The sequence below is a fragment of the Apteryx mantelli genome, chromosome 5, assembly GCF_036417845.1.
Source record: "Apteryx mantelli isolate bAptMan1 chromosome 5, bAptMan1.hap1, whole genome shotgun sequence".
Classification (NCBI taxonomy): domain Eukaryota; kingdom Metazoa; phylum Chordata; class Aves; order Apterygiformes; family Apterygidae; genus Apteryx; species Apteryx mantelli.
Window position 1 is genome coordinate 14,744,620 of NC_089982.1, and position 15,302 is coordinate 14,759,921.

Below are 15,302 nucleotides of genomic sequence, written 5' to 3' on the forward strand. Positions count from 1 at the left end.
TGTGCCACATGATTGGGTAAGAAATGTCTTGTTATTAGTCATTTATATATTAGACATTTACCCTTTACTTAACCCAGAGAAAAATGCTAATAAAAACATTCATTTATAACATATAGAATAGATAATACAGTTAAAAACATTCATAAAAAGATATAGATGAAGGAAAACACACAATCTACTTACTTACACTAAGATTAAATCTGAAAAGTTTTTTCTCCCTAAAACTAGCTGACTGTAGGTGGACACTTTCCTGCTGTTATCTTTATCAGATTGGTCTGGGTTCTCCCATATGCTCTATAGCTAAGCTTCTGTTCATGAGACTTTGCAGTGCAGCGCACTAGAGTTTTTTTAATAGCTAATCTTCTTTTTGAAGTCATCCCATGATTCTGAGCAGATTTGATCTTTCGCTCCTGAAATGTATTTGCTATGTTCTCCCAAAAATGTACTCTGTAGTTGCACAATCTGATTAAGCCAATCACACTTCCCATTCCTGCCAAAATGGGTGGCTCTGTTCTCTCACAATTTCCCTCCCTTGTGTCAGCTCTAGTCCTTGAGTAACTAATCTGATTTAAGAATGATTTTTCCCTCCTTGCCATCCATTTTAGCTCTCAGTTGGATCAGCAAACTGAGCTCACTCACTGTGCAGCCTCAGAGCTACAAAGGAAACGCTGGTGCTAACAGAAAGGCAGAAGTGTGCAGCCAGTGTTGGAGGCGCCGTGGCTTTAAACCAACCAGCCCTGCCCTATATTTGCTACTAACCTGTTGAAGAGAAAGATCTGACACTCCTCTAAATAGATTAAACTTGGTGTCATTTTTTTGGACTTGCAAAAGTTGTTTTGTGAAACCAGGTGCTATCTCCTGCACTTGACTGGCAAATTCTGATTCAGCAAGAGGTTAACCTCTCTTTCAATTTCCCCGACATGCTTCATTTTTTTCTGTACCTTAGCATATAGCTCATTCCTGGGTCTTAATTAGACCAGACATAACTCTGAGGTGTCAATAGGTTTGGGGTGATTATTCCCCTAAGCCTTTTTTTCTGGCATTATCATAGCAGTGATACAATCTGCAAAGCTTTTGAAGTGGCAGTAAGAGGTTTGGGGCATTTTATTTGAAGAAAAATTAGAAGTAAAACGTATGTTAAAATGAAATTGGATTATAAAAATGTTTGAAAAAAATCTAGTCCTGGTCAAAATCTGAATTGGTGTTCATACAACAAGACCAAAAGTAGGATTAAAATGCAGATGGATTTCCAAAACAAAAGCTATATTATATGCAGCAGGGTTGGGCAATGAAGATAAGTCAACGTCAAGACCACCTAGGTCTTGAGGAAGGAGGAAACAGAAGAGCAAGCTGTATTCATTCATCTCTTGATTCTTAAATCTAACCAGAAGTCTCAAGTAGGTTTGCCATTTTTATCTGGGATCTCCTCGATAGAAGCAAGTACTATGCAGCACACATCCCTGGGGAGTCTGAGACATCCAGTCTTTGTATGTGTGTTAAATTCAGGAAGCCCTGTAACTGTAATGACTGCTCGTGTGCTGTGTTAGCGGTCTGTGCACGGGTAAAAGCCACTGGTGTGAAATTTGCATTCAGAACAAGCAACTGCCATTAAGTGGGGCAGCCTGGAAAAAAATGCACAAATGGCCAAAGTCTTTGAATCCCATCTGGAAACAATTTCCATGTGGAGGAAGCAAGTGTATCTGGGAAACGTGAAATATGGATAGTCCTACTCTTGCTTCTGCATGGACAAGCATTTGTGTGACCCTTAGGGACAGACCATACCTAAAAAGCTGCTGTTATTTTCAATTAAACTTAAAAGTATATTCTTTTACATTGTACTTGGTATGGTGCAGTTTCAGGGACTGTCCTTGATCATGCCATGGAGCTTGGTTATCCACCCAAAACACAAACTCATCTGCTTCAAACAAGCTTTCCGGAAAATCTTTTTGCTAGGGAATGGATTTTATGATGCAAAAATGAAAGGAAGAGCATGTAGTCTTTGCTGCATGATTGATAGGATATCTAACTTTCTAATGTTAAATGACATAAAAGAAATAAAGTTAAGCTGTGTCCTTGATCTGTTCTGAATGCAGGAAACAAAGAGCAAGAGAAAGAAACATTTGTTTTTACATGTACACATCGTAATTATAGGAAGTATTCAGGCAGCAAGATAATGTATATACAACCGTATAATAACCTAGGAAAATAAATAAAGGTGAATAACATCCTGTTTCCTTTATGAAAATTTATGATGTTCCGTACTGTGGAATAGAGAGACATTTTCTTTAGTTTAAATTCAAATAGAACAAGTAGAGCTAATCGAATGTCATTTAATGAGATATAGATTTTAAGAACATAACATGCTAAGTTAGTCACCTATCCTCAAGTGTATTGGTTTGCATGTGGAAACACTTGCAGTCGCTTATGTGTTCACTTCTTTGCTTGTATTCTTTTGTGAGTATGAGCATGAGTGAAGGTACACCTTGTAGGGACATTTTCAAAATCTTGGCCCTGATTCTCTGAGAAAGTATTCAGAACAGTCTTTACTATGCCAGATAAACAGAGATCAGCATCGTTCAGCTACCTAGAAGTCAGATAACAAATATAAAATGATCATGATCTGATCATTTCCTAATCGCAGGGACTCTCCAAAGAAATAACAAACATGGGAGCAATTTTCTGTCAAATGTGCTTAACTGTAAGAGTTACAGGCACCATTTTTTCATTGTGGCATGTTTACCTGCTGTGCGACTGTACCTCCAAATCCCATAGCAAAAAAAAAAAGAAAGAAAAAAGAAACTTCCTTTTTTCTCTCCCTCTTAAAAATAAGCAAAACAAAATGTTTTTAAGGATCATGTTTTTAAATATCTACTTCAAATCAATATTCACAAATATTTATAGTCGGTCACAACCTTTTACAATACTCACTTTTACTGCAGATTAAGAAAATCCAAATAAAAGTACCTGTGTTAGTGACTATTATTAAAAGTCACATTTTGCACAGCTCTGGAAACAAAATACAAAAATTAGCCTCAGCATTCATGCATCTGAACTACTCGAACTCGATTCTAAGCTCTTTTTCCTAAATATATGTTAGATTGTGTTTCCCAAATGTATTCAGCCATGTGATATGTAGTACCAGCTCATTCATATCAGATGAAGTGTGACTGGAAATAAAGCTGGATCTTTTTAAGAAGACACAGTCCTTTGCTTCATATTTCCAAACCAAAATAGCCAAGTTCATTGTATTTTTGCCTACATTTCATTACTGCTCTTCTTCCTTCTAAGTGAAGACTAATGTAAAGACAATTGCTAAAGAAGAAGCAATCATAATACCCTATACTAACTAAATTCAGACTTACGGCTACTCACAGGAGAAATACATGACAGATCCATTGTTCTGTATTAGCAGGATATTGTCCCAGTATATGAACACATGCAAACTTTGAAGGCTTTGAATATTTAAGGCAAGACACTAGTGGCTCATCCCAGTGGGAACCACAGAAAAGGGGAACCTGATTAAATTTAATGTCATTGTCACTTTTTTTTCCATTGCTAAGAATTATATAGGTAGCCATAGCTACCACACTGTTCAGACACCATGACCACAATATTCTCCCTCAGAGGTTGGCGTCAAGGGCTGAATTATTCACTCCAAGAATGTGATTCATTACTAGATGCGATTTTTGCAGATTAAAAGATTTGCCAGTATATAAAATACATATACATATCCTAGAAGTTTATTTTAAAATTATCCTTAGGCGCTCACCAACTTAAAAACTACTGATTCTTATTGGTATAATTTAAGTTCAGCGCATATCTGCCCCATTCAGAAAACTCTGAAGTAACTGAATAGCTTTTACTGTTTACTGTACTACAAAAGATGAAGTTGAAAACTAAAGTAGGAGTACATAGGAGGCCACTTATAGATCCTGAAATTAAAATAAAAATGTTTTAAACTAGTTTCTTAAATGTTTGCCTGCTTGAACTGTCCCCTTACCTATTGTTTATTCTGTCAAATAAAACCTCAAATAAATATTCTGCTTAACTGCAGAAAGTGCATAACTCTGTTTCTCCACTACTGTTTCTATTGCTAACTCTAACTCCCATCTTCTACAAACTTGCCTCACAGTGTTATTCCTAAGTTGGATAGACTAATTAGACTCATTTCCATCCCAAATAACTTCTGTGAGCATGCCTCATTTACCACTCACTGAGATACATGAATAAAGAAATGTCTCTATCTGCAAGGGTCTGTCCAGTGTAAGATGGCCGGTACCTCTAATGTGTTTGGAGAATAACATTTTTTTTCGTATATGTGATACTAATAGCTAATTTTGTAGTTTTTCTTTTTACCTAAGAGGAAAACTGAGTTCTAAAATAAATCTCTAGCTCACACTGTGCTTCCATAGCTTATTATGGCAGCAATCTTTTCATGTACAATGCTTATGTTGACACAAAGTAACCTCCTCAGAATTCTGCTGGATTTAGGGATTCAACAGTGATGAGCAGGAGACAGGCAGAACCATTAACGCTTACGCAATTTGATCTCAACAGGGAAGCTGATGATAGGCAAAGGGGCAAAGAGCCCTATTCTATCCCCAGGAACTGTCCCCAGTGTATAGTGCACGGCAGGATTGTGGGGCAAAGCTGGCAGGGGAGCAGAAAACTGCTATGTTTGAGGTGATTTTCTAGGATTTGATTCTCAGAAAGTGTGAGTGCCTAGATCTCTGGTCAGAATCAGTGGGGGTTGTATGAGCTTCTCTTTGCAAATCAAGCTGTAAATCTAAATACGGCCCTCAGACCCTGAGGAGAAATTTGAGTGCCTAGAGGAGAAATATGTATATATATATATATATATATATATATATATAAAAAAGAACTTATCAAAATAAAACTAAAGAAAATGCATCAGTTTCAAAGTTGTTGAAACATGCTAAATGATTTGTAGTATGTTACCATATAGGGAAGAAAGCAGTTGTTATTATTTTCCAGTAGTGATCTTTTTCAAAGTAATTATCTGTTGTGTTTTTCAGAAATGTTTAATATCTGTTACTGTATTTGAAATTCAAGAAAGGGCTTTTGAATAATATAGTTAGGCATTTTTGAATATTTAATATTCTATAGTTAATAGTTACAAATAGTTAATTTAGCTGCTGTAGCTTCTAACTTGCCAGAGGTCCTTATTCAAAGCAGGTACTTTCTTCTGGTGCAAGCAGTCCTTAGAAATTAAGGCGCCTACTCACAGCACGGAGAATACTGAACTGAATGATGAAGGAGTCAGAGCACCGGAGCCTCCATTTAATGTGATAACAAGCACGGCATAGTGCTGGTCCCTTCAGAAGTGGCTTCTGACCGCCACGTCGTTTTCTCAGAGGTAAGGCACGTCTGAACAGAAAAGCTTGCTGTGGTGCCGTTGCTTTTCAGTGCGGGCAGCATGAGGGACTAGCGTGCTCTGGAGCGGCGTGCAGCCCTGCTGGAGTGTGGCGCTGCACGCTAGTGCCGTGGCTGCCCTGTGCTGTGAGGTGGAGCGTGTCCAGCCCCGGCACCGCTGGCGGGAGAGCTTCTGCCCCCTCAGCCCCTGCCCCCCTGCCCGGTGGAGGGATGCTTGCTCTCTGGAAGCCTCTCTCACACATGCTGGTAAACCACAGATGCAAGATAATCAAAACCAAATATTGCCCCAGTGTAATTTTAAGTCAATCTTTTGAGCTGCTGCCTGGCCTACTTGTCAACAGCCGGAGGCTGGAGATCACCTACCTGTCGGTGATGGCACCAGGAGCACAGGAGGCAGAGTCAGCAATCATCCTTGCAGCTGTTCAGCTAGGTTTGTTTGCTCATTAAGTCAATCACAAAATTCATCCCGACCTCTTCACCGGGAGCTTTCAGCTGATACAGAAAAGAAGGACACAGACCACCCCTGCCCCCCCGATTCTTCTTACTGATAACTAATTTTTAATCCTTTTGAAATGTATTTTGCCTTTCTTGGAAATTCTGGGAGATACCAGGGATAAATCCAGGGGGGTTGTCACTGAATTTGAATAGGATCAGGATTTGGTGCTCAACACTAGAGCTAGTGTCCACTCCATCAGTGGGAGAGAGAATATAGGGGCCATCTGTATGAAGCTTTTGGAAAGCCTGTGTGACTGCTCTGCTCTGCAAAGGAAGTCTGGCATCTAGTGGACATTTAGCTGTTACATCATTTTTACCTCTCTGGTTAGTAGAGCTGTAGGCTATCCATACAGAACTCCAAAACTGGCCCTGATCTTAAGTTTATGTCCCTGATTGCAAACTATAGTGAGTCCTAACTGCTGGTTAAAATTCATGCCGTCTTAAATCTGACCAGCTGACACTTTAAAAAGTACAATTAAGTTGTATTTTAAAAAGATCTTCTGTGGAACTTACTTTTGTGCAGTACATCCTGTTTTCTTTTCTGTGTTTTTTCCCCCACATTGAATATAAACTTCTGAAAAAAACAATGTCAGAAAATAAGGAAGTAATTCTGAACACCTGCTTAGAATGAGAGAATACAAGATACACTATCCATAAAAGTTATCATAAGAAGAACTCACATTATTGTCATTAAATGTCAAATATATTTTTATTAGCTGTTCCGACAGGATGAGAACAGGGCTAAATTTCTTCTTTCCTTACATTCTGAGTTTAATGTGCACATAAAGAGTACCTCTCTTTACATATTAAGTCCACATTTAAATGATTTATGTTTCTGTTTCTATTCTTTCTTATTCCATTATGAGGTTATTAAAGGCCAAAGGGTAAGTATGTGTTATACTGTACAGTTGCTTTGAACACATTTTTTCCTGTCATTTGGAACAATGTTTTTCTGTACTTACTCGTGTTGAGTTATGTCTTACTGTGAACTTAGTCCTATTAAAAGTAATAGGATTAGTTTTGGAATAAGATATTATGCAACAGTAATAGAAGGCAATGACGTGATCCATGCAATAATTAAATTATTCTGTATTCATGAATTAGGTAAATTTTTATTACACGGGTTTTTTAAAGTATTTCGGGAATAAAATAAAATTCATTATTGTCTCAAAACTAATTCACTATGACTACTATTACAATTGATGCATCTAAGTCTCCAAGACATCTTAACAGGAAAAAAGTTGTGCTTTTTACTTCATTTTTGTTCAGGTATAGTCTGGACTCATAAGTATATTACAACTCCTAGTGACAGTTTTCTCCCCCTAGTGGGCATGAGAACATGCTTTGTTTTGTTTCTACGTCAGCTAGAGTTCCTCGTCCTGCTCTCCCTGCTTAGGCATTTGACCACCTGATTTCTGCAGGAAGTGAAAATGTGCTAGTGGGGCTAAACTTAGCCCAGAAGTCATTCTTCACTAGAGAGCGCAGTGGCAGAGAAGTTTCTGCATACCAGCACTGAAGAAATTGGTGGAGCAGTGATGAAATTCTTGTAATGCAGATAATGAAGCTAGCTTTACTTTGATAGAAAATTCTGCTATGATTAAATTCTTTAACCATATACGCATAGAAAATACAAAGACATAAGAGTATGTATTTCATTATTCTTACTCTTTTTAAAGGAGAAAATGAACTTTAACTTCATTTTTTATAAAACTAAAATGGAAGTGACAGAAATGTTAATGGCTTCACTTAATCATTATTTGAAAACTGCATAACAGTGAATTAGAAAATAATGCACCACAGTACTTGCTAGGGAACGCTTAGTTAATATCCTTTTCAGCTTTTGCAACGTAGGCAATACAATGCCTTTATTTGTGTGTAATGCTGCCATGCCGATTAGGAGGCACTTTTGTTTTCATCCCAAAAGGTTTATTCTCATTTAATTGAAAATCTCAACAAACCCTTAAATGTGAAGCAGCTCATAGCAGGTCTTCAAAAATATTTATTAAATATTCCTGCCTTTTAAAAAGGACTGAATAAAAAGAGTCAGAAACTGAAAAAACTCTGGAGATTTAGTTTTGTGCACTACTGAGCTCCTTTTGTGTTGATTTTCAGTGAAAAGGGGACTTTTCACTGGATTTTTAAAATATGGGATAGAGAAACAAACAAGGGAGAACACTGTATTTAAATGGGGTCACGTCCGTCAGTGTACAGCTGCTTCAAGAGCCACTGTATTGGCTTGATTTCCCCACATGTGGGGCAAGGGGTGCCTTGGTTGGATGACCCCTCTGCTCCAGTTTTGGGCATCGCTGGGGTCTGTGAGCGTGGGCTGCAGGAGGCAGAAGGACAGTTGCCCTCTGTTGCTGGCCATGCTTGTCTGTCCGTCCTTTTTGATATTATTAGCCACAAAGTGGAAATGGCAGCAGCAATAAGAGAACTCTTCTCAGCCACAGCCCTTAACAGACCAGCACAACAAGAATTACCTAACCTCAGCGACAGCTTAAGTTAGAGGAGCGGGCTGTGTACTCTGCTGGTAAGCAGCAGCCTATCTCCCTTCTGTCCCTCCATTACAGGGAGGCAGAACCTATGGGGGAGGATGGGGTGGGTACCTAGAGGCAGTAATATCTCTAGGAGCTGCAGTTTGGTTCACCGTAGCTTGAGAATCAGAGTCCTTATTCAGCATTTGTCTTTTTCCTCTCTGTTTTTGCCTCAAAAGCAGGAATAGGAATTTGGGGGTTTGTTACATCCCTGATCATTTCATTACAGCCCATATGGTAAATATACTGTATGTATACTTATATTGTAAATGCATTTTTTTTTCCATGTGAAATATACACCTTAACCAAAGAAAAATGTAACATATTAGAATTAACTGGACAGGCTTAAAGCTGTTATTCACATGATACTGCTGTCTTACATGGTAAAAGTTAAAGAAGAGGCTAAACTAAGGAAGGCCTCCAAGAAGTCTACATGACTTTCTGAATTGTTCTTGTAAATTGCTCTTGTAAAAGTCCAGTGCAAGAAGGCAGTTAAAGAATCTGGGAAATGATTTATAAGGAAACAGAGAGAGAGAAAGAATCATAAAAAAAATTAGCTGGAAGGGATTGCGAGAGATCATCCGGTCCATTCTCTGCCTGAAGGCAGGATCAACTGTACCTATGTCAGTTTTGACAGATGTTTGTCTAACTGGTTCTTAAAAGTCTCTAATGATGAAGAATCCACAACCTAACCAGATGTTATACTCCAGTGTTTAATTATCTCTACAGTTAGAAAGAATTTCTTTATGTCTAATGCAATCACTACTTGTTTTGTTTTTCATGAAAACAGAGGACAGATGTTTCTCTACTTTTGCAGCATCTTTATACATATTTGAAGTATTCTCTACTTCATATTCAGCAGGTCCTGTTCATTTAATCTTTCTTTAAAGGCCATATTTTAGGGAAATGAGAAAAAAACAGAGTTCTTCTCTGGACTACCTCCAATTCAGCCACATCAAAAAAGATGAAGTACAACGTCCCAATGGGACATGGCACTCTCGCCTCACCAGGTACTGAGTAGAGCAGTTCTACTCAAAGAAGAAAGTAGTTTTATGGGAGGCACCTGTTTGCATCCACCAAGTGTGGCGTTTCCCTTTTCACAGTGGCATTACCTTGTTGACTCATGTGGTGTTCATGATCTGTTATTACTCCCAGATCTGTTTCTGCAAAACGGTTACATAGGCTGGGGTTTTTTGGCCCTTAGTGTGGAATCTATGCTTATTGCTATTGCATAACATGCAGTTTTTTTTCCAGACAATTTTTTCAATTTGCCAAGACCATTTTGAAATTTAATGTTACAGTCCCTTCTCAGTTTGGTGTCATCTTCAAATTTAATACACACAGTGTTTTTTCCTTGACTTGGGCTGTAAATACAAGGAGTGAACAGAAGCCAGCTGACCAGAACCCCATTTGATACATTTTTCTGACCATTCTCTATAGGGCCGTCCAGCCAATTCTGGCGTTTAATCTAGATCAAGTTTCCATGGCTCATGGGTAAGCTACAGGATACCCCAACTTACGATACGTCATAATGACACAGTGCAAAAGCCTTACTAAAGTCAACATATATGGCATCTGCTGTCTTCTCCCTGTTCATAAGGCCTCTTGCTCTGATCTCGAAGAAATTACATTGGTTTGACATCATTGCTTTTTTCACAAATCCGTTTTGACTGTTGCTCCTTTGGTTTGGGGGAAGGGGAGACTAAGTGCTTATAACTTCTTTTGAATTTATTGTGAGCTTGGCATAATCATCCACTCATTAAAAATGTTTCAGGCTTCAGCTGCTTGTGTTGCAGCCCTGAAAATGTGTCTTTCAACCTAGAATAAATACAAAATCTCACTGCATAGACACCAACCAGGAAATTGTCATCCTTTCCCCAAACATTTAAATCTGTGAAACTTTAAATGGGTGCAAATAGTTAAATGCAATGTAGTAACAGTTATCTTTACTACGGAAAGTTTATAGTAATATCACCAAAATGAATTAGCAGTTAATAGTGAAACATTAGTTATATAAATTCCAGTTTAACTATATCCCAAAGTCTTTAAGATACCGTAAGGAAACAGCAGATTATCAAGTTTAGAAACAAAGAAGTAAAAACATTTTTCTAAATATGAAGATGGGTTTTTAGAGATAAGTTTTCAGACATAAGACTTTTTTTTTTTCCTGGTCAACAAAACAAAATGAAACAAAGTGCATTGATCTGATTACAAAACTAGAAATGGAGGAAGGAACACTAATCCTAAGAATGGAACTGCATCAACATTTAATCTGTTCCTGCCCGGCAAAGTGAGGCATTTACTCAAACCTTTACTCAAATTTTTAAATATCAAAAATTGAATCAAGTTATAGTGGGTTATAAAGAAATTTAAAGAAAATACAAAAAAAAAATCCAAAGGATTTTCTAGAATTTTCTTTTAGGAAAAGAACTAGTTGAAACATACTTAGGGTTAGCTGATTTTTGTATCCAGTGCAGAGAAGGCTTCTTTTGGCACTCTCTTTGCTATTAACTGAGGTTTTAGAATTTAAAAGCATGAATTAAAGAAAATGAAGGGCTATAACATAACATGTAAATATACCCTAATGAAAGACTGTATATTCTTTGTTCCAGTTTCTCTGATATTCAAAACAGTACATGACAGAACTTTCTTACTGCTTATACATTAATAATGTGCCAGTGAAGAAGTTATGTGCTAAGAGCCAACTTTTGCCTTGAAAAGTACTCTTTCTGAAGTCTGGTTTAGTCCCTCTCTCCAACAGTGTAGCTGGGAAAAAATGACTGGATCGGGTTTTACAAATGCAATTTGTTTAAAAAAAAAAAAGTGTGTTTGTTTATGTATACAAGTGTGTATTTATGCACGCATGCACCTGTGAAATTATTTTGGTGAAACATGGGTACAGTTATATGAACACTAGGCCAGACAACTTTTACTTCCTGATCATTTTCACTCTCTCATCTTATGCCCTATGCAGTGTTTAAAATGCCAAAGGATATCCTACTATGACAGTAGCAGGAGTGTATCCTGAGAGCTGTAAGACAAAAAGGAAGCACGTGAGCATACTTTGGGAAATATATTTGGTTCACCTGAGTCGGGAGGACTAAAATATTTTTTGGCTTTCACTTTTGAGCTTATGCTAACACCTCACCAAATGTTTATCAACAATTTAAACTTCCTTGCTGAGGAGCTGTACCTAATTAATAAACTATGGGCATTTGTTGCAGTGTCACTTAGAAAATGAAGGTGCCTTGGAGGAAAGTGTCTTTAAAAACCTCTGTAGTGCTCCAGTTCTGGGTTCATTCTCAGCTTTAAATAGAGCAGCTTAAGCTCAACGCCGTGGCATCCTGTGGAATCAAACCCTAAGCCATCCCAGTTTTTTACAGGTATGTCTTACTTCTAATAACCAAATGCTGTGTGGGATCTGTTATAGAAGGTTTTGTCATCCAAAGATCATCTATTATTCTTTTAAAATGTTGTTTTAAAATACCACCTTCCATTAGGATAATCTTCAAAATGTGATGCAGTGTGCATCCTGACCAATACTGTTAAAAAAAATGGTAAGGTTTACTATTTTACTGTGTATTTCACTAGTTAATAACACCAGTAATTACTTACAAGAGTAAGAAATGTGTCCCTCTTTATCAATCCAAAGGTCATATATTCAGCAGTTGAGAGAAAACTCATTTTGAAAAAGCTGCATTTTCTTCAGATGTTTTTAACTCCTTACGTATTAAGTAAACAGTTACTATTACTTTCTTTTCTAGCATAATTTTCAGACCCAATATAGATTCTAAGTGCTTAGGATATATAGGATACCACTAACTCAAGGAGGTATTGGGGGAGGGCAAATTTTGCATCAGAGGATCACCCTCGACAGCATCTTTTAACAGTGCTTTAAATGATCCAAGGATAGTCTGAAGTCCTATGGTAAGCTCTGCATGGGTGATCCGCTGTGCCCAATGCAAGTACAGCAGAAGTATCAACTGTGAAACTCCCTGAATTGTTCCAATGAAACCAATATTCCAGCCTCAGACAGATTTATCTACAACTCTACATGCGCTCATGAGGAACAGATCTGGATAGAAGGAAGTCCTCTGGTATAAACCACAGGCTGAAGATATATTTCATGCAACTGAGCTTTTCATTAGCCAACCTACCAGCTAGTTCAGACTAGTCCAGTTTCATTTGTTAGAACAACAAGAGGATATGTCAACTGTAATACTGTAATATCATAAGGTCCACACCTTATGTACCTTCAGGAGGTACCTAAAAAGAAAGTGGCACCAGTCTTTGTAGCTGCCACTCACAATAAAAGTGCTAGTCCAACACATATGAAAAGCAGTAAAATCTACCCCACCCCACCCCACCCCACCCAGGACTGAACAATCCTTATTTCCCCTTTATTTAAACAATTATTCCAGTGCTGGTATTGCACACAGTGTAATTATATTAAGGTCGTGAATGGACTTTGAGAATTTTTATAGCCTTTTTTAAAGGCTTATTCATATTTTTTGCAATCTAACAATATATAAATGTCTCCATATCTAGATGAATAAATATTTTCAAAATTTTGAAAATCTTTTCGTAAGTGGAAAGTATTTCTGCAAAATATCTTGTGGAATTCTACTATTTCTGCCATCAGCAAGAGGTCAGGCACTCAGGTACTCCTTTGGGTAAGTTCCATTTAGCATGCTTCAGTAGCAATTCCTGCTTTATGTAAAGTTAATAGAAAGGAAACATCAAGTATCTAGTAGCAGATTTGCCTGCCCTGTCTTAATTTTCATGCATAGTTCCCCTCACTATACATAAACATATCTCCATTGCATATTAGATTAATATTAAATATGAGTTATTAAAAGTAGCAAGAACAAGATACAAAAACACTAAGGAAAGGCCATCTATATATGCAGGATTGTTAATAGGTAATACCTTGCCAAAGAAGAATTCCTGTGATGTAGGCATGATATTGCTGTGTCTCTTCCAAGCCCTAGTACACAAAGGCCAGAGGTGATGTCCCTGGAGAGCTTCACATTGCAAATATTCTACTTTGCGTCCTGACCATGGTACATTAAGCATGATCCTGTAAGATAACAAGTGCTGTATCACTTACCAGGTGTAACTAAGTGAAAGTGAGTAAGTAGCCCAGAAATGCCCTATGGACTTTTCTCTTTGAGATGGCTTTGTGAGAATAAACCCTCTTCGCTCTATTCCTTCCACACACATAACCCAACCCTCTGTCATCAAAATAAAATTAGCTTAGACAGGAAAAAAAATCTCAGTTTAAATGGAAATGCCTAAAAAATTCAATCTCCTAATAGTTTAGAGGAAATGTAGCACCTTCCTTCTATAATTATTATTGTAAATAAATAATTTCACAAGTGTCCAAATGCCATCTTCAAATTACTGTAATTTACCATAGAAGACTGTTTTGCTGCTGTAATATTTAGCCCAGTTTCCTAAGGAGGAAAAGCTTATCCAGTCAAGCAAACTGTCCCTTCCCCATTCCACAAAAACTTCTGAAATGGACATCCACATTTCAGTAATATTTGAAAGAGAAGCAGAAGTCCTCACAATACATAAAAGTTCCTTGGAAGTGAAAACCACTGGAGAGGAAAGGCAGAACTTTCCTGTTACACAGTCAACTGCTCAGTACATACGGCATGTACTATGGTGAGGCAGCTCTTTGCTAGGTGAGGGTTATTGGGGGGTTGGGGGCCACTTAAATGAGGAGCTGAGGCATTATGTAGAGAGGGGGAGAGGAGGAGCTGGAGGACAAAGACCTAAATTAATAGGAAACCAAGCTTAATTAACTCTACTGTTTCCAAATAAAGTTGTTTACCTTCTCATTGAGCCATTACAAAGTAACACAATGGCATATAAAGGCCTTTGGATTCAGTAGGACTACTTAAAATGCATGAAGTTTGGCATACCCGTAAGTCTTTGCAGAAGCAGGGCAGTACAGCGTGGAAGCAGGACAAGTAGTGCAAACTGGGCTTGAGCGTGCTGCCATTTCAATCTCTGGAGAAACAACCACTGTCTTTATTGGTGCAGAATCCACTTATTCTATGATTAAGTGCTGAATCGTATTGCCTCTTTCTTCAGGGGCTCAATGCTGGGAAATAAATGAGAATGAACCTCAAAATGCTAAAAAATTCAGTGGAAATATCATAGATGCATAGTTTCTCAAAAGACAACCATCTGAAAATTGGTCAAATTTTAAAAATACTTTGAGCGTAATTTCTGAGATAGCATTTGCCCTACGTGAATGAAATGGGTAACAGCCACAATTTCCTAGATTTTACAACCACAGTCTTTCTCCCCCTTGTTTCTTTGTCAACTACATATAAAATCAAAAAGAGGAATTGACATATAGGAGCAATGGAGGAAATTAAAATAGACTAGGCTCTGTGTATTTTTTTACAAGTAAAACCTAAAAAAAGATGAATATTTCTATCTTTTGCAAGATTAATCTTGAAATAATATTACTTGAACTAATCTAGCTAAAACAAATTCAGGTGAGAAAAAAATACCCTAGAATAACACTTTCCTAGTAAATGTGAACTGCTCTAGACTGACACTTTTAGAATATCCTCAGACACACAAAAAAATGAGAATTGTGTACAATAATACCAATATTGTTTTACAAAACCAGTCCTATCTTCTCATTCTCACCCAAGGGGTGTTCTTTTTTATTGTCTCCTGAATAGAATAAGCTGTCTATTCAACAGACAATAAAAAGGAACACCCCCTTGGGTAAGAAAGAAAAGAGACAGCTCTGGGACAGTTCCGACCTGAGGCCTTACTCTATAATCACTCTGCAGCTCACACATCAAAATAGTTTGGATATTCATATATTTAGGTATGGTGAAGTTGCTACAG